This window comes from Aedes aegypti, chromosome 3 (assembly GCF_002204515.2).
Source record: "Aedes aegypti strain LVP_AGWG chromosome 3, AaegL5.0 Primary Assembly, whole genome shotgun sequence".
NCBI lineage: Eukaryota > Metazoa > Arthropoda > Insecta > Diptera > Culicidae > Aedes > Aedes aegypti.
Window position 1 is genome coordinate 332,002,409 of NC_035109.1, and position 21,007 is coordinate 332,023,415.

Sequence of the window (21,007 nt, forward strand, 5' to 3'; positions counted from 1 at the left end):
AAATTCTAAACGATGGGTCGAATTGACATGGCGACTCTCAATTTTTTTCTGCACAAATGGTGTACAGAAAAACTGCCGTTCCGAGATTTGGCTTAAATCGCAAAGTGTCCAAATTGAATTTTTTCAACGCTGTGGCCAAAACAGATATTCTTGACGACGTACGATACATCCCAACAGAAAATTTTAGGAAAAATGATGTGGTATGGCAAGCAATTTGCTCCTGCGGTATGAAAGTACTACATATTCCACGACGGGTTCAATCAACGGCGAAAATTACAGAACTGAATGCATTAAAAAATGGCTTCTGCCCATCTACTGAAAGCATACCATGCCTCCATTGTTTTTGCCAGACCTAGCATCGGCTCACTATGCTTCAGCTACTTTGGAGATGCTCAAGAAGGAATAAGTCGAATTTGTAGAAAAATGATCGAATCCATCAAATTGCTCAGAACTACGCCTCATTGAAACATATTGGGCAATAATCAAATGGCATCTTAAGAAGGATGGAAGAGAAGCAAGCTCCATCGATTTTTTCAAGAAAATGTGGTCAGCAGTTCAAAAATCAGTTCGAAAAGTTACGAAAAAAGTTGTGCAGAATTTTATGGGAGGTATCAAAAGAAAAGTAAGAGCATTCTCCAGCAATGCTCAATAAATGTTCAAATTTATGTGAATTTGATCGAAATTACGTTGATTTCCATGTATTTTAGGTAAACTCATGAATTTGTTCGAAAATAAACAGTTTACTGTAAAAAACACGTGTCCACTTTCTTAAATGAACAGTCCTTAGTGGAGGTATTATTTTTCACTGGCATGCCGTGGATTACTGTGATGAAATCATTTTTCTCATTCTCGGTCGTTACTTTCCGTTACAACATTAACATGTACATTAATTGCGCTTCTTGAATTCAGGCGGTTAAAAGGTAAAAAAAAGTACCTCCATTATTAGTACATCTACCCTATGTTTTTTTCAGTAGACTTAGTCCAAACAGCAGGTTGCTTCACTGCTTAACCGGTTCAGGGAGACACAGGTTGAGACATACCTCTTGTTTGTTATCCTACATTAGCCAGTTGAACACTCCAGTGTGCTCTACAGATCACGGATGGCTCGCATATGTCAGATGTTGTGGTTTGGCTGCTTTTTAGTGAAATTTCTACGTTGTCAAGCGTTGCGATTCCTTTACAGAAACGCAACAGATTTGGAAGTGTCGTAATCAAACTCAACATATTCCGAACTAGGGCACTCTTTTCCGGTTTGACAAGCACGAGCTACTACTTCACTTATCGAGTTAGTGAAGAGCCTTAAGGCTTGACTTATTGAAAATAGTTCGCTGTTGCTCAGAGGGGTACCTCTGGGCGAGCTCCGATTGGTTGATAACTGTCGTAACACCCAATGGCTTTACAAATGACAGTCTGCCGGGCTCCTCTTTGCTTGTGCCATCTCTCAGACTAGATGCCAGGTAACATTTTTCGGTTGTACAGAAGATGTCACCTCGTGAAGAAGCTGGGTCGAACAGGACTGATCAGAGAGTTCCTTCTGCACGGACTCTGATTCCTCCTTGGCAGCCGGAGACTCGTTGGTAACCACATCGGGATACATTGACACCGTTTCGTACTGCTTGGTTCTGGTGTACTTTCTCAGAGTGAAATCAAGTTCATCGACGGAATTCGCAGTGTGGTGTGGTTCACACTGGACGGACCAGAGAGCTCCACCAAAGTGGACTCTGGATACATCAAGGTTGCAACTATCGCAGTCTCAGCAGCTGAACGGAGTGACTGCTCTCCACTAGAGTGTGCGGACTGCTCCTTGGTTGCGGTCAGCACATGTCACTCTAAGAATCGATGGCTCCACAGCTGGTTGCATAGACGGCTCCTCTTGAACCGACTCCTGACGGTGTTCCGGGCAATCATTTCGCTGATGTTCCATTATTGCTGGCATGTTGGACATCACAGAGCGTTTTGTTGACTACACGCTGGGTGAATCAGAGAAAACATTCTTCGATTGGATGTCAGTCGAAATGCGTCCATACTGCACGATTCGGATACCTCTTAAGTGCGCTCTGGAAAAGGATGAATCCGAAAAGCCTATGAAAGTCGGTACACTTTGCTAGCATGAGACTTGGCTGCTCGAGCAGGTGTCGCTGATTTACTCGGTGCCTTCGCGTAAGACGGGTTGGAGTATCGTCTTCGAGTAGACTCCATCTGGTACCAATTCCGGATCCTATCCGAAAATCGATCTTCGATAGCTCGATTATTCTCCGACAGGGCGGGTTTCGCAGCAATGTACGGTGTCCTTGCTCTTGGTGTGTCAGAGAGCTCTCTCTAAGCGGACTCTGACAGCAGTCTAACTCACTATTCTGCTGGTGGCTTACAAGGGATTCTAGTGCGGTAGGGTTGCTTTCCGCTGAACGGATGAGAGTGCTTGGACTCTAATTGTTTTTCGGTTGTCGCAAAGTGATGTGGCATTTCCACGCCGGGCGTGTCAGAGCGTTTCTCATGACCGTACTCTGACCGCTGCCTATTTTGGAAGCCTTCCAAAACTATGCGTCCACTCTCACCCATTGCCAAGTTACCAGCCTGGCTCGCAATTAGCTACTCGATCCTCAGCAGAGCTTCAGTATGAACCTTAGATGCTGCTCATTATGCTCTTCGTACTCCGTCGTTGGAACCATTTTCAGGATATCCCGATGAAGACTGGTGTACTCGCGATAGTGCAAATCCAGCTTCTTCTCGTAGGCTCGCAGCAGTGATGATATCGTCTTGGATAGGTCATGTTTCGCCTCCTCCAGGTTACGACTTTCGGATGACTTAGTCACGTAGATGGATAAGCTTCTGTATCTCCTCCATGCGGGGTATCACAGCTCACGGCTAGTGGTAGCTCACAGGGTAGATCGACAGGAATTCCTCAAACTAGTCGGCTTGCTGACTAGCCGGACTTTCTCGAATGGTACTGCACACCTCTTTGACCAGGCGAAACGAGGTTTGCTTCTAATGATACCCTCGTTGATCAGCATAACGCTTCACTGTTACCGATCGCCTCGCAAACCGGTAGCTGATTCTCTCTCATTTGGTATCCTTGCCAGCGGCAAGTATGCCGCGCTTCGTACCGACCTCGCTAATCGACGAATTTTATTCGACTGATCGCCTCTTTAACCAGTACAGAGCTGCGATACTACCAATCGACTCGTTAATCGGCCGGATATTCTCGACTGGTCACCTCGTTGACCAGAGAAAATGAATGCTTCTACTATGCGCCTCGTTGACCAGTAAATGATACCGATCTTCTCGCGGAGTGCTGTGACAGAGATTCCACAATGTATAGTGTTCTTGCCGGCGGCAAGAATGTCACCGTTGGCACCAATCGTTGATCGCACATTGATCGGCGGGGATTCCTTGGTTGGTCGCCTCGATGACCAGGGAAGAGCAGCAATAATACCGATCGACTCCTTGCACTGCGTTATATTTCGTCGATTTCATGCGCTTTTTGAATAGCGCCCAAACCGTTGATTTTAGCGATATAGTTTGTTCGGAGAAGTTTCTTGGTATGTTAAAGCGCATCTTCTGATGAAAAAAGTTTTGTGATTAAAGCAGTGAGATAGAAAACTATTTTTTCGAAACATTTAGATAGACATATGGTGTCTTCGGCAAAGTTGTAGAATTGGCAATTTGAAACAACTTTGTCGAAGACATGATTTTTCTATCTCTTTTACTTTTTGAGATATATGCGATTGTATATTTTTTTTTTTTTATCTTTATTCACGAGATTTTTAGCCCTGGGCAATTTTATCTCGGGACCAACGGCTTTACTTCCCTTCCGAAGGTATTCGTCACTATAACTTTTTTGCCAGTGACTATCTCGGGATGGGATTTGATCCCAGGTCCTCGGCGTGAGAGGCGTGTGTTCTAACCACTACATCAGGTCCGTTCCCGGTTGTATATGAATGGCCCCTAAAATCATATTTTTATTCATAACTTTTTTCCAGGAATTTTGATATTCTTTGTGTTTTCTACAAAGTATTTGGTCATGAAAAAACCCGTGTTTTTGCTAAAGATATCATCAAGCTATCTTTAAAAGAAACAAAATTATTCATGAATTACTCTTTTTTTAAGCGGTAGTTTAGGCCCCTATAACTGCCATTCGGCGCAAAATGGCGCAGACAACCCTTACATATCATGAAAGAACCATATCTTCCCTTTCGGCAGATGATAAAAACATTTGTCTATAAGCGTCTTTTCATGGGTTCTAACTATTGAACAAATAAGCCTTATTAAAACGATTTCTACCGATAATTCCTTTACTTTAAGAAATAGGGGCAGAAGAGAGGGGAGATGTTCAGCAAAAACGCGCATTTTAAGATATCTAACAACTTTGAAGAAGACATAAAAAATGTTAAAAATCTTAGTAAAAGGTTATGAACAATAATGGTTTTGAGCGATTTTTTTCATACGACTTTGTGTACATTCTGTTGAAAAAATCGTGTCCCTTTTACAAGATTTTTAACATTTTTTATGTCTTCTACAAAGTTGTTAGATATCTTAAAATGCGTGTTTTTGCTGAACATCGTAACCCTATTTTGCGAGGTAAGGCTGTCGCTGAAGCTTCTTCATGTGTCATAAACTTTTCGAAAAAGCAAGAAAAATCAACAAAGGAACAGTTTTACAGAATGTGTAGATATTACACACATGATGTGTTGGCCCATAAGAGCTTGATTTTGTGCAAATTGTTCTCAACATTGTTTAACTTTGTTCAAGCGTTTAGGGTAAAATAACTAACAGTAGCTATACAATATTTGCTAGTTTTAATAATGAAAACATTTTCCGAATTTGAGCTAGTCTACGACTATAAAGGGTGTCGAAAAGTTGATTAAAAATGAAGGTGATCCAAAATGACCGAATGGATGAGACGGAACGTCATTTAGAATGTAAAACAGAGAGTCAGCAACAAAGCTTCTCCATGAGTTTGCTCTGTTGCGTGGAAACGCTTGTATGTTAATAAAATAATCGGAAAACTTCCAACTCATTCAACAAAGTGATAATTTTTTGAATTATACTAGAAAATTTAAGAAAAATCCATGAATTTATCTTTAGCTTGTAGCGGTAACTCTTTGGTAAACATATTTAACCATCGTTTGACAGAGAATACGAAATTAATCATTTTAGGAATGATTTCATAAGTCGAACCAAAAAAAACCCATCAGTACTTTTTGGGCCATGTTCTACTACTGTTGATCAAACGGAAGCGAGTCGAAAGTCATCCTACAATCTAAGGCCTATGAATTAAACGCTAAATACTATAATGTTGAGCCAGAAAAAAAAACACAGTGTACAGTGTACAGCAAAAGATGAGTAAAAGAAGACAAATCTGTTAACACAAGATGAGGAATAAGTATCTCCTATTTAAGTTATAAATATCCTATCAAGGATTAATATGTACTACAAACATAACTCTCCATAACTAGATATTGAAGGGACCATCGAGTTAGAGAGGTATCAAGTTACAGAACACAAAACATGTGCAATCGTGATTCAAGGCACCATCGAGGTAGCCATGAAAATCAACTTACTATGGCTCTCCAACATGATATCGTGATACGAAATATCGAGTAAGGTAGAGTTGATTGTATGTGGAATTTGAGGTGAAACTAACGGTACAATATGTATGAAGTGAAACTAACGGTACAATATGTATGATTTATGAGCTCTCTTATTCTTCAAGTCTCCTTCTCAACACAGGCCTCTAAGCATTTATTTTTAAAGGGTTTTTTGAAATACTGTTACACTAAGTTTTTTTTTCAACCTTAGTAAGGACCTTGGGTCTTTTTCGACCCATTTCAAAATTCAAATCAATGTAACTTTTGATTGAAATAACCTAGCAATTTGAAACTTCCTGACAATTTTTTTTTTGTGGGAAATTTTAATTTTGCGGAAACAAAAGTTTTGAATGACCCCTAGGGGAGTTTCCATAAAAAAAAGTTACAAATTGTGACTTAGGGTCGTTTTAGACCCGAAAATTCAAACAGCTCGCAAAAATCAGTGTGTTGACCGAAATTAGTTCTATTGGGCCTAAATAAAGAGCACACATGTCTAGTTTCAGAAACCCTTCCAAATATCCGGATTTGGCCACTGTGGCCACCAGGAACCTGCTACATCTGAAAAAAAAATCCCTCTAGAGACCCTTACTTTTATGTCCTGTAGTTTTGTAACTAAACAAGTAATCTGAATCGTCTTCATATTGTTGAATAGGTCTTGAATAGGTATCCAGCTGAACTGTGAATAGAGATTCTCAAATCACTTAGTTATTCATACCCGGTTCCGAAAACCCGGAACATCCGAAAAGTAAGTTTCCATCGCAGTTTTGTATATGTAATTCACATCGGTACTAATCGGTTGATGGATATTTTGGCATAATTTTTTTCTGTAATATGAAACCAATTACCGGCGCACATTCTCTGAAAAAAATCGTTCCAGTATGGTCCATGCGGTTCCTGGAGTCCCCCCCCTGGGAGGTGGCCGATAAAATTAATCAGATGTTTACGCCAAAACCAATTGAATTGTGTCCAATTCTTTACGATTTTTTATGTTTGGATGTATTTTGCCAAAAAAAATGAATGGATGGTTATTCTGGTCATTTTGGAGTACCGGAATGGCCACCGGGAAACCCGTAATATGGGACCACAAAGCTCTAGCACCAAAAGTAGGCATGCGATAGCTCAATCTTCATGATTTTGAATCCCTGTAACTCTTCTAGTTCAATTATTGATGAATGACCACTTTGGTTCTTCTACTGCGCAAAAAAAACGTGCTTATTCTGAAATCCTTGAAAATAGGAAAAAAAATCCGTGTTAATTCCGAAATCCGTGTAAATAAGAAAAAAAGCCGTGTTAATTCCGAAATCTTTGCAAAAAAAATACCGAGTAAAATCCGGAAGCTTTGCAAAAATAAATCTTGGAAAAACGTGTTAAAAAACTATAGTGTATTTGAGTGAAGATTTGAAAATCATCTTTGTATATGGGAAAGTGTTTTGAATTAATTTATGGTGAACTGGAAATTCGGGAAGCTTCGGTTTATTTCGTTATTTTGCAAAAAAAAAATCGCCCAAATATTTTCAACTTTGCGAAACTAAACGAAATTGGGAAATTGAAATTTCGCCTCATTTTTTCGTTAAATCCCGCGAAAGCATAATTGACGGAATCAATCGAAATATCGCGTACCCGCAGATGAGAGTACGATCACTACGCAACCGAGCAGCTGCTCATTTTTTGTCGTTGCTCTTTTTGGAGGTCAATGACGGTACAGGCTGGCGAACGAGTGGCGTGTGCTAAAATTTCGACCCTCAAGAAGGTCGATTAGTTTTATGCGACTACTGATGCTGAAGCGGCACATTAAATCGTTAAACAAAACCGTTGAGGCGTTGGAATTAGTTAGGGTAGCGCCGGCGTCTGTGGCCTTGTGTCATTTGCGAGACGCGCCGAGTTGACGTTGGTGCTTGATGCAATTAACTTTGTGCTAGAGGTCCCTGGCGGTTAATGGTTGCACCAGTTGCACGTGCCGAAGACAAGTGAGACTAAATGGTTAGGTACTTTAAGTACTGAGGAGTAATTTACTGGGGCTGAATCAACAGGTACACCAGAACGAGTGCTATTGTGCAATGGAAACGAGATGCTGTGGTTTTTTGTTCAGCTACAGGGTGAGCTGCAACGCTGCAGTGAATGTGATTATCTTTTTAAATGGTTTCATGATCTATTCTACATTAGCATATGTATGACAAAGTCGGGAAAAAGCGTTGTAGTACAAGGTACGTGTCACAGTTTTAATGAGTTTGAACAACTCTAATGAGCTCATTTGACTCATATGACAAATTGTATGCTGGTTTCTGAAGTAAAATTACACATAATTTGTCACTGTAGGCTAATTTGTATTTAATTGATACAAATAAGAAATCATACGTCTCGAGGACTAATGTAGTTGACTACTTGTTTGCTTTCTGAGTGCATGATCATTGGTTTGATTCTAAAGTAATCCAAACCAACAACTCTTATCAAGTCATGGGGGATACTGCATCGAAGTCGATACTTTGTCTCCATACCAACAACAGAACCGAAAAGTGATGTAGTGCATGTCGAACAACATTACCATAATGTTCAACTTAACTAACGTCCCAAATGCATACCAGCTGATTATTTCTCGGGTTATCTATCCCATCCAAATACTTACGCAAATTTTCGCCTAAAAAGGCCAGCATCACCAAGGATTAACCTCCGCCTGTAAGTTCTCGACAAAAATAACCAACCTAATCAACATAATGACAGCGACGACGTGCCCTATGCTGACTTCTATCCACCTAAGGCGGCATCCACAAATTACGTAACGCTCTAGGGGGAGGGGGGGAGTAGGCTACAGCGTTACGGCTCATACAAAAATTTGAAATTTTTCATACAAAAAGCGTTACGGAGGGGGGGGGGAGGGGGTCAAGAATTTCCAATTTTAGCGTTACGTAATAAATGGATGCCGCCTAATGGATACCAGTGAGTGCGATGATGGGAACGATAATGATGATGCCCCGGCTTAAAACCACATTTGCATAAAAACTGCCAAGCCTGCCGAGTCGAGTAGTACCACTTAGACCACACTATTCCAATAGGGAAGAAGTACCAGTATTCGCTCATTGTGACAACCATGTTTGGGGTCTAACATTTTTCACCCTCATTAACACTGAACTTTTCTGTTTAATTCTATCATAAAACGGTATATAGTCTGTGTTAGCGAATATTGGTACTATGGCGAACACCGGTGCATCTACCCTAGTGCTGTTGTTGTTGAATCAGCTGTGTGTGCAGATTTCCACGCGGTCTGGTGCAGATCGCGCCCATGAGCCGACATTGTACCTGGCGAGGCGAGCCGTAGATTGCTGACACGATTGCTTCTGTGGTCTGAACACCACCACCCTGCCGCTGGCTGCTGGACTGCACACTCGACGATGAAGAAGATACGGCACGGCTCTGCACACGCTCTCGCAAATCCGAAGAGTCAAAAATAACAAACCGGTAGCCTCATCATCGCGAATCATCATCAGCTCAGCTCAGCTCAGCACAGCCCGAGTGCTAATTGCACTTCTGACCTGAATAAGGGTTCGCGCGTGAACTGAACTGACCAAAGTACTGAAGAGACTACCGTCGATCGAGGTGAGATTGGGCCAAAAAGGCGTGTGTTTTGAATTATTTATAATGTTTTTTTTTTTTCGTAATTTGGCTCGAAGTGCTCTTCTGAATGAGCAGTCAAATATCAATTGTTGTACAACAAAGAAACAAGTTTTCAAACGTTGGTGTTTTCTTTGAGTCAAGTGAAGAATAAGAGTATTATTTTTAGTCAAAAAATTTGTCGGCCATCTTGGAAATTGACGCCATCTTTGTTTTAAGCAGTTGAATGAGTATTATATGTGAAATTTTTATTTTTTTTTTTATTTATGCACCATCTTTGGCTACGCCGCACAGACTAATGGAACATTGAAGGTGACCATTTGAAAAGGCCTTTTTATGCTTTTATCAATCATTGATTGAAAACCGACTGCTAGCTCTTTGTTTTTTATGGTAACTGTTGGGAAATGCTAGGAATACATCATTATTTTTTTATATTTCAGATTTAACTTTAGACCAATGTCACCCCCGACGACGGTACAAAAAAAACTTTCAATTTTTTGCCACGACCGTGCCAATTATATGTTAGATTTTTGTGTTGAGATAGCTGAAGCACTTCGACAGTGATGAAGACGAGACGGTGCGACCATTATTGTCGATTGATAGTCGTGTCGGTTGCTAATCATGTACTGATGCTAATGAATAACCCCCCTTTTCCTTCCCCCTCTCAACCACGGTATGATGCTAATGAGACTGATCATCCTTTCTTTCTCTTTCTTACCATTTACAGGTGAGACCATATTACACAGTATGATGGAGGCTGCATAGGATTACACTTTGTAAGGTGCCTATTCTGATGGGGTCAATCCGAATGGAAAAAAAGTCACGCTGAGGGCTTTGTTGGTAAGGTGTCTGATTGATAGAGGCGATTCAAATTGATCGGTTTGAAATGGTGTAATCGATTTGATTTGCATGTTGGGTGTTATGATTGCGCTGTGGAGTTGTTGCCCAATGGAAATGAATCGTGGACTTATCGATTGAAATGTTCCATAATAGATTTAAGGGCCTAATAGCCGTAGCGGCAAACGTCGTGTGAGAATCCCGCCGGTTTCTTCGAGCTTAAGGTGAAGATAAATCGAAGCCAAACATCAAATTTTCAAGAGCACGAATCTGGAGAACCAAACATCCGTTTAAGCTGAAAACCTTATCGATTGGTCACTCGCTGGTGGTGACCAATCGATTAAGTTTTCGGCTCAAACGGATGTTCTGTTCTCCAGATTTGTGCTATTGAAAATTTGAAGTTTGGCTTCGATTCATCTTCACCTTAATTAGTCTAGATGATTGATTAGTTACCAATGCGTTGCAATGGATTGAAAACTATTATCGAAGATTAAGAGGGATTTAGCTCAAATATTTTAACGAAATCATTTAATCGTGAGCAAACTTAAATTTTACAATCCCAAACTCTACAATAAATTTGGTATTTCTAGAGATTTCTCCAAGAGTTTATCTATGCATTCCAAAGGAGATTCCTGAAAAAAAACTTTAAAGAATTATTGAAGTAAACCTTACATCTGTTCTCAGAAGGATCACTAGAAGTATTCCTAGCATGGATGATTTCCTGAAAATCTATAGAGAAATTTATGGATGGAATCCATCGCCAATCAATTATCACCAAGCAGAACTCAGCATTCTTCAGGAAACACAGCTAATTTCTCCCTACATTTTCCAAGAGATCCTGGAATCTCCAGCATTTTTAGATAATCTTAGTTTCTTCCAACAATCTTCCAAGCTTCCTTCTCGTATTCTTGTATTTCCTTGGAAACCATCAATTTCCTTGTACAATTCTTAACTTAGTCTTAATAACACAGAGTATCAAAAATGAGATTTTTGCGTGTCTCAAGAATAAAATTATGTCCTTGTTCTTCTTTCTGGCATCACGCCCCCACTGGGACAGAGCCTGCTTCTCAGCTTAGTGTTCTTCTGAGCACTTCCACAGTTATTAACTGTGAGCTTACTATGCCAATGACCATTTTTGCATGCGTATATCGTGTGGCAGGTACGAAGATACTCTATGCCCTGGGAAGTCGAGAAAATTTCCAACCCGAAGAGATCCTCGACCAGTGGGATTCGAACCCACGACCCTCAGCTTGATCTTGTTGAATTGCTGCGTGTTTACCGCTACGGCTATCTTGGCCCCAATCAAATTATGTGCCTCTGAGGGATTCCATGGAGGCATGCAAGTCGATTCTGATCGACCATTTCAAAAATATCTGAAACTTTGCACAGTTTTTCAGTTCCATCTAAATCGTCATTTTCCGATATCAAATCTTCAAGTTGAGTCACGACTAACTTTTCAAAAGGGTGTATGTGAAGATGGTTCACAGCAAAAACGGTTCGTTCGATTGTTAGACAACTAAAGAAACAAAGTTAGACAACTAAATAAAGATTCCAAAAAAAAAATACACACAGTAAAAAAATCATTTTTGTCACAAAAACTCAAATATCTCAAAACCCTATCGGAATACCAACGTAATTTTTTGAGGGAAAACGGTCCATTATATTAGCTATCTACCATAAAAATTTGGTGATGGTAAGCCAATAAACAGAAAAGTTATGACATTTCAAATATTTCACAAATTTGACACTTAGTGAAATTTTTTTTTTTTTTTCGTTGTTAATTTTTTTTAGGACCGCAGTTTGTTGCTGAATTTTTTGTTAAGGGTACCACATGAGGTTAACAAGTTGTTTTCATGATATTTTATTTAATTATTCATAACTATTATAGCATCTATTAGAAAGTTAGACGCGATCCAGTGTTGTGATCTAAAGTCTTGATAGTGTCATATTTTTTATTGTACGTAATTGAAGAAAAATTCTCTCAATTATGTTGAAACCTTTTGATAAAAGAAACCTATAAGAAATCTAATATTGAAGACAAAAGCTACAAAAAAAGTTTTCTATACAGGTATACGACTAGTTTACCTGCAAAAAGTTTACCTCGTAGAGAACAAGGCGGGTCTATACCCAGGTGATCTAGTATACGTAAAGCAGGTCGGTTTTCTCGGCGCTGGTTTTCTCCACAAAGTTAAAATCTGATTACACCTGGGTATAGACCCGCCTTGGTAGAGAATAGACTTTGTTAATCATATTTGGGAGAAAGCGAGTAACTTCAACAACATCAAAAACACGATAGGTACATACCATGAACATACTCACGAAAAAGCTAAAAATATACTACCACTATGGTTATAAAAGATTTAATTGTAAAATTTTTCTTCAGTCAAGCAAACGACACCAAACTAGTCAGTAAAAACTTAAAAGTGATTTTGTTTATTAAAATCTAACGAGCAACATGAGTAGTCGCTTTTTCAACTGTTGCAGGCCGTTTGCAAAAAAAAGTGTTCGAAAGAGCTACGAAATCTCACCGAAAGCACCATAGATAAACTGAAAGCGGCTGGTTATGCTCCAATGTCTACATTGAATACAAATTTACGCATTTGTACGTCCTGCCGTTTAAACGTTGACAAACGGGCAATCTGTACATAATCGGTGGATCAGGTTGCAGGAAGTTCGAAAACAACAACAACTGAGGAATTACTAGATGCACCGACAACAACTGAGGAGTTACCAGAAGTACCAAGTGCAGATAGTCTTGCCACGGTACCATCAGCGACATCTGTTTCAACAAATCAATCAGAAGATGAGTGCATCCAGATGGTCAACGTCGAACGCTTCAACGAAGGGATAGCTGGAATAAAAGTGACTCCGATTAAATGGACGAAGATGGGTTACGTCAATTATCCCGAGAAAAAATACCGTGAAATCAACGAAGCTGTACGAAGAAACCTCTTCAAATTAGGACCTGAGGATGTGGAAAATACAGACTACGATGAGGTAATTATGAATATGAAGGAAAGGTTCTCGAATCTAGCCACGACAAGGAAAGAAAAATTATTGATTTTGTCGATGCTGCCAAGCTCGTGGTCTATTCAAGACGCCATTGATGAGTTCAAAACCAATAGAAATACAGCAAAAGAGGCAAAACAATTCAAAAATAACTGTCTTGCAACCAAAAATGCTAGGTCAAGTACTTCATTAACAGATGAGACAAAAGAAAAAATAATTCAATATTTTGAAGACGATAAAGTAAGTAGAGCTATGCCTGGCCAAAAAGATTATGTATCTGTAAAAAAAGATGGAAAGCGTCAAGCAATCCAAAAACGATTAATGATGACTACTTTGAAAGAAGCGTATACACGCTTCAAGGAAATTAACGAAAATATTAAGGTAGGTTTTTCCTCATTTGCAAGCCTTCGTCCAAGGCAATGCAAGCTTCTATCCAATTCAGGAACACATAATGTTTGTGTGTGCACAACACACGAAAATATTAACCTAATCTTACATAGTTTGAAAAGAATCAATTTATCAAAGGATATTTAAATGTTAACTGGTAGTCTTTTGTGTGAAAATACAACATCAAATTGCTATCTACGATCTTGTTCGGATTGTCTAGATTCTTCATCATTGGAAAATACTTTATTCGCTGAGTTTGAAGAAAATTATATTGATCAGTTATCATTTGAGCAATGGGTGACCACGGATAGGTGTGACCTAGAAACTATTGTAAAACCTGTAGATGAGTTTGTGTCATTTTTTTGCTTGAAATTAGAAAGTTTAATTCCTCACGACTTTATTAAAACAGAGCAATCCCGCTTTTTAAAAAATACGAAAAATACATTACAAGATGGTGAATTTTTAGTCATTTGTGATTTTTCTGAAAACTATAGCTTTGTATTGCAAGATGAAGTGCAGTCCCATCACTGGAACGTACAACAAGCTACAATTCATCCATTCGTTATTTATTTCAATGGAAGTACGCAAATTGAACATTTTAGTTTTATTGTAATTTCCGAAGATTTAAGACACGACTCAGTATCTGTAAATTTGTTCATTGCCAAAATGATTAACTTTTTACGCGTTGATAAGGATAAAGAAATCAGAAAGATATATTTCATGTCTGATGGAGCAGCATCGCAGTACAAAAACCGTAAGAATTTTTCGAGCCTATGTCAATTTAAATCAAAGTACGGAATTGATGCAGAATGGCATTTCTTTGCTACGTCACATGGCAAAGGTCCTTGTGATGCTATTGGAGGAACCATAAAGCGCATGGCCACAAGAGCAAGTTTAGCCAAAGAACGTGAGCATCCAATTAAAACTGCAAAAGAACTATTTGATTGGGCGAATCGCAGAAAAGAAGAAGATTTAACAAAATTATCATTTTGTTTTACTACTACTGAAGAGTACGAATTAACGGCATCAGAGCTCAGCGAGCAATATAATAACGCGAAAACGATCCAAGGAACCCAAAAATTTCACTGTTTCATTCCATTGTCAGAAAATAAAATTAAAGCAAAACTATACTCGAACTGTACTGATAATGATGCAAATGTGTTCGATATTGTAAAAAAATTGAATAACAATAAATAAATAAATAAGTATTAATAAAATGTTTTCATGATCTCATAACGCATACCCAAATCCAAAACTTTTAAAGTTTATATATAACATTTAGAAACTCATCAATCATACTCTAAAAAAAATATCCTGGTAAAAAAAAAATTATTTTCGTGTAATCTGTTAATTCATTTTAATTTATACATATATACATATACATATAATATTTATACATATACATAATATTTATACATATAATATACATAAAACTAATGAATATATGAAAAGACTTGTTTAATTCACGCAAGGCCCTTAACAATAAAATCAGCAACAAACTGCGGTTCCCGTAATAATTTACACCGAAAAAAAATTTTTTTTTTCTACTAAATGTGAAAATTTTGACATGTTTGAAATGTCATAACTTTTTTGTTTATTGGTTTACCATCACCAAATATAATGGACCGTTTTCCCTCAAAAAATTACGTTGGTATTCCGATAGGGTTTTGAGATGTTTGAGTTTTTGTGTCAAAAATTATGTTTTTTAATGCAAAAAAATATTTTTTTTTTTCTGTGTGTATTTTTTTTGGAATCTTTATTTAGTTGTCTAACTTTGTTTCTTTAGTTGTCTAACAATCGAACGAACCGTTTTTGCTGTGCAGCTTTTTGAATATTTTTGAACCATTTTCACATACACCCTTTTGAAAAGTTAGTCGTGACTCAACTTGAAGATTTGATATCGGAAAATGACGATTTAGATGCAACTGGAAAACTGTGCAAAGTTTCAGCTCAATAGAAAAAAATGAATTAAAAAATTTACCAAATTTTGGTGCTGTTGCTTGGAATCACTCCTCTAGTAAATTTGGGGTTGCTGTGTGCGCCGCTGCGCCACGGGGAAAATAATTTTGAACGCACTTCTTCAAGCTCATAATCTACAAAGCACCTAAATAAGTTGTAGAAAGTGGTTATGGTTGATGATATTGCCATTGTACAGCTATAATTTTGGACAAATAAACATCAAACATCAATGATTTAATTTATTGAAGAAACAGTCTGCTCTGCTACACTATGCTTCTTAGAAATGTTTCACTTTTCTTAGCAATGTAACAAAACATTTTATAACCTTTTTTTTCTTTTGATGGGCTTGAATTTTTCTATAACTTATCTGACTTGAAGTTTCGAATCAGAGTTTCAAAACTTTTTGCAGAAAGTTCTCCAGCGTATTGGATTCAAAAAAATCCTTTAGTTAATGAATAATAGATCAATATATCTGAATATTATAGAAAACTAAGACTAAATATTGAAGAAATGAGTTGATATACATGCTTTACATGTGTGGCTTTGTCTCATCCATACCTCAAACTTATTTGCATTAGCGAACTCTAAATTTTTTGGAGAACAAAAACGAAATATTAGGAATTGTATATATCTAATTAGAGTAGTCAGATGCACAAAAGGAACATATTGTTGATAAATGTGAGCTTGGCAACTTTTAAAACAAATTCCTGTCGAAGTAAATGACAAAAACCTAGTTTTAAGAAATTCGATATTTAAGTTCTTTCCCCAAATTTCCAGGAGTTTCTTTTCAAAGATATCACTAGGGAGCATCTAATGATTTTTTCCATGAATTGCTTCATTAATACCCGAGGAGGAAAGAATAACTCGCAATAACTTATGCATACCATATTTTGGTATCATACCATAATTAGGTATTGTTCAGTTGTCAATACCTCATTTTAGTATTATAATGGTAGTCGGAAAAAATGTTTAAAACAATTAAAAAGGTATTGAACTATTATTTAAAAATATACTTTTATATGAAAATCCATCACGTATTATTTAGGTACTACAATACCTGATCTAATTATCAGCTTGGTATTTGTAGAACATGCAGAAGGTATTATTTGAGGTATTTTACCTCTTATGCAGGCAGGCCTGGATTTGGGGGGGTTCTAAGGGCAAATGCCCCGGGCCCCCCGAGGAACCAAAATTTAAAACAAAAAACATTTTGAAATACCTTACAATATGTTCTCCTTAGACATTTGAACAACAATTTTCTAATATTTAAGTATTTGTTTTACCTCTTATCTGAATCTCACAGTATGTTATGTTAAATGATTATCCTTCAATATACAGTCGACTCTCCACAACTCGATATTCTAAAATTCGATATACTCTATAACTCGATGGATTTTTCGGTCCCTTCAAATTTCCATACATCGTGCTCTCCATAAGTTGATATTTCTATAACTCGATATCTCCACTAGTCGATGTCACATGAGGGGGGAATTTCTCTCCATAACTCGATATCCATTTTTAAATCCTTCTTATTCGGGAAAACTTGAACTAATGCTTGTTTGGAAGTGAATAAATACTTGCAAATTGTAATAAATGTTGAAAAAAATAAAAATAAAAAAAAAATATTGTCAGTAAAAATAATGAGATTTTTGGAGCATTTCGAAAAAAGTTGTCTAATAAAAGTTTGGTTAATAATATCAACAATATATTATTGCTTTCTTACACAAGAAATCATATATGTATTGGAAGTACATAAATTTGTTCTTTCGATTTTTGGATTTTTTGCGTCGGTATGTTCTATAACTCGATAATTCTATAAGTCGATGGTCCCTTGAATATCGAGTTATGGAGAGTCGACTTTATTACAAGAAAACATGAATTTTAAGCAAAAATCTTCAAAATTCTTCTCTTCTCTTAAAAAAATATTGAAATTAAAAATGCCCTTAATGTTTTTGCAGGATCCAAAAAATACGGCTGAACCTGTGAAGCACTGCTCAATTCAAAGATTAAAAATTCCTATCAGAGCTATAAACTTACACATATTTTCAATTCTATCAGAAACTTGAAGTATAAAGAAATTCTTTTGTGATGTGGTAGTCAGTATTTTTAAATACTTCTTTTTTTCGTATGCCATAGTAGATGAAGTATTCTTTGAATTCAGTATAGGCTTAGCTTTGAATATAATTCATATAATATACAGTACAGGCAAGAAAAAAGTACTGTCGAATATCTTCTAATGAATCGATTGATCTGAAATTGGAAACTTGTAGTAAATAGAATCAAAAGGAGCTTTGGAGAAAAACGGCTTTGAAGGTTTTCAGCAATTTTATCTATATAAATTGTATAGAAGCCAGAAACGAGCCAATCTTCTACGAATTGTTTTATTTTTCCCATTGGACGGAAAAACCACCTAAAAATACTATTGGAAAGCTTGAAAACAATTGATTTTTTCAATTTATATTTCTCACAGCCGAAAATGTCACTTACACCACTTTGCATATGGGCCCCTCATATTTTTGGACCGACCAGGACTCAAATTTAATACGTTGGTTTGTGGAGTCCTCAAACGTGCTGAATTTTGTAAAAGGGCCCCCTTTATGAGATCTGACCCGGGCCCCCCGAAGCCCAAATTCGGCACTGTATGCAGGGCTCATTAATACCTCATTCAGGTTGTAAGTATTGGAAATTATCTGGTATGGAATACCTCAATTTGGTATTTAGTAGTTATTTTCTTCTGCTCGGGTATGTGGGCTTCGTGGCCGTGCGGTTAGCGGCGTCAGTCGTTTAGGCGTATTGTGCCACGAAGCGTGGGTTCGATTCCCGCTCCAGTCGGTGGAAACTTTTCGTCAAACGAAAAATGCACCACTGGGCTACTGGGTGTTTCGTGTTGTCCGTTACCTAATGATCGTGATTGTTCAGTTTGTGCAGCCTTTGGCTGAAGGCGGTGTAAATTGTCTTTTCAAAGAAGTGCATTTCCAGAATCACTCAAATATTTTTTCCAGAATTTTAAAAGGACCGCACTATGATTTTTTAAGGAATTTTTTTTTTAAAAAAAAGCCATAGGCTGCACAGACTGAACATAACTAACATTATACTACGGACACACGGAATGACCAATGGACCAGTGATGAATTTTTCGTTTGACGAAAATTTTTCTCCGACTGAGGCGGTAATCAAACCCACACTCCATAGCACAATACGCCTAAACGACTGACACCGCTAAACGCACGACTTCGAAGCCCATTTCATAACGTAAGGTAACGTAAGACCTTTTCCAAAATAACGACCGACATTTTTCCATAGATCACTTCATGAAATACTTTATAGGTTATTCCATGATTTCTTCCAGTGGTCCCTCCAATGAATCTATTAATTATTTCTTGAAATCCGGGATTGCTAAAAAGTTCTTGTCATGATTCCTCCTGAACTTAAAAAAAACCTTAAGAGATTAATGCAGAAGTTTATCTAAAATTTCTCCAAGAACTTTTTACAGAACAAGAACTACTTTATTTATTATTTTAAACGTTTTTCTGAAGATTCTTACACAAGTTTATCTAGAAAATCATTTGAGTATTCATCCTGGGATTCCTTCAGAAAACTTTGCAGTGATTTTGCCAAGAGTTCAACAGGGATTTCTTTTGGCATTTCTATGGAAAATGCCCCAGGATTTCAATTAGGATTCTTGTGGGTTAAATTCTATTTTTTAGATTCAATTTCAACAGTCAACAAACTGCAGCTCGCGAACAGTTTTTGACTACACAATAAAAACAAATGAGATTCAACGTCCGATAGATGCACATAAAATAAGCACCCCGAATAATTAAAATCTATAGCAGATGAATGCAATAGCATCTTATTTGAGGAATTTGAATAATTATGGCATCGTTTTAACATATCCTTTGAATGTAAAATTGTAAGCAATGTAAATGACGTTCACAGCAATTTTTCATTATTTTGAAGAGTATGTTTATGCCAAGTAGTCCTCAAGTAGTGAATTTGTGGTGATACGGTTTGAATTCTTCTGTTCTTGAAACCGACTATAAAAATCACGGTAAATTCGTCTGCTTCCCTATGTATTCAGCAATTGAATGACTAACCGATCAGTGTATTACAACAAAATTATGACCCAATTACAGTGGGAATCCGTTTTTGGCAACAAAGTTGAAATTTTCAGTTGCCAAAAACGGAACCCATATTTTAAATTTCATTTTTCAACTACTGGTTTTGAAAATATCATTAGAATATTAATACATTATCTTTATGGGATCATAAGGCATCGAGACTTCGGAAAGGTTCACTTTGAAGCATTTTTCGTGGGGTTATACTATGCTATGAATCTATAGCCCCGTGATGTTAATTCTTGCAAACGTTCCACATACTTTTTACGCCTCAACGTCGTGATTTTTTAGAAGCTTAATGTACACTTTTCGTATAAGTGGGCCATGTAGAATCAATAATCGCATAAGTGACCTTTATTCAAGAACTGGACATTTTCTGTTTTTTTTTACAAAGACGTGTTCACGAAACAAAAGCGCTGGGTATTGTAAAACGACATGAGCTATTTTCTAATGTAATGAACTTTTGGACTTCAGCGTTATATTTGATAAAATTCGGTAAGTTGCTCCTTTAATTTATGTTTCTGATAAAGTAAAGTAATTCATAATGGTAATGAATGCAATCAAAAGGGCAAACATAAACATGAGATGATTCATAAATGCGACTTGAAATTTTGTAGAATTTAGTTTTTGCTTGAAATAATTTTCAATTGAGCTTGATATGTGTTTAACATCTACCTTCTGAAATCAACGGAAATTAACAGGATCCTGTTATGGAACCTCAAGAGCCTGATAGAAATCTTAAGGGATCTTTATTAAAACGCTAGGACTCTGAAGTAACTTGCCAGACATTCGTAGGATCTCGCCTAGAATTCTCGGGATCTTGTTAAGGATTTTGCTAGGAATTAACATCTTGGGATTCCGCTGCGATATTGCTGAAAATTCTCAAGTCTCCGATGAAAATTTTCACTGGCACACATCAAATTACTCTGGAAACCTTTCCAAAAACCTCAAACTTCCTCCGCAAATACTCAAAATACCACTAGAAATTCCTCTTATCCCGCTTAAAATTTACAGGACACCCTAGATATCTTAAGAGTTTATCAGGAATACAGGATTTTGGACATAATCCTCCATAACCCATTCTTAGGATCCCTCAAAAAACCCTCAGTGTCCACTTTAAATTTACAGACATCCTCATGAATCCGTTTAAATTTCTGAAAAGTCCCCTAAGAATCAAGAATCTCCTAAGGATTCTCCAGGTTACAATTAGGAAACTCATAGACTTAGCTTGTAAGGAACATTTTGTTTATGTTGAACCCGTATCCTTGATTTACAATCTTGTACTGAATTCATGAATGATTTGTTCAAACAAGCTATTCCAAATCTGGAGAAAAGGGTTTTTTTGTGTATCGCCTACTGGCAGACTCAAGTGGGCTGGTCACTCAATATGAATGCCTAAGAAAAAAGATTGGTCTCTAGTTGAGATACTGGGGGAGTTTATTGTCCTCATGAAACGTTGCGAATGCATGACCAATGACCAGCCTGAAGTAAATAAGCGAGTGC

General features: G+C 37.4%; 1 protein-coding gene and 1 long non-coding RNA gene across 9 annotated transcripts in view; both read left to right on the forward strand.

Annotated features, from left to right (window-relative positions):
- LOC110679684 overlaps positions 1-10,243 on the forward strand; it is a 34,495-nt gene extending 24,252 nt beyond the window's left edge. The window contains exon 3 of the long non-coding RNA XR_002502707.1: positions 9,922-10,243. This is a non-coding gene — a long non-coding RNA (uncharacterized LOC110679684). The remainder of the gene's footprint in view (positions 1-9,921) is intronic.
- The window catches only part of LOC5567245 (IQ motif and SEC7 domain-containing protein 1), a 645,474-nt gene that overhangs the window by 477,328 nt on the left and 147,139 nt on the right, over positions 1-21,007 (forward strand). The gene's annotated exons all lie outside the window — the stretch shown is intronic.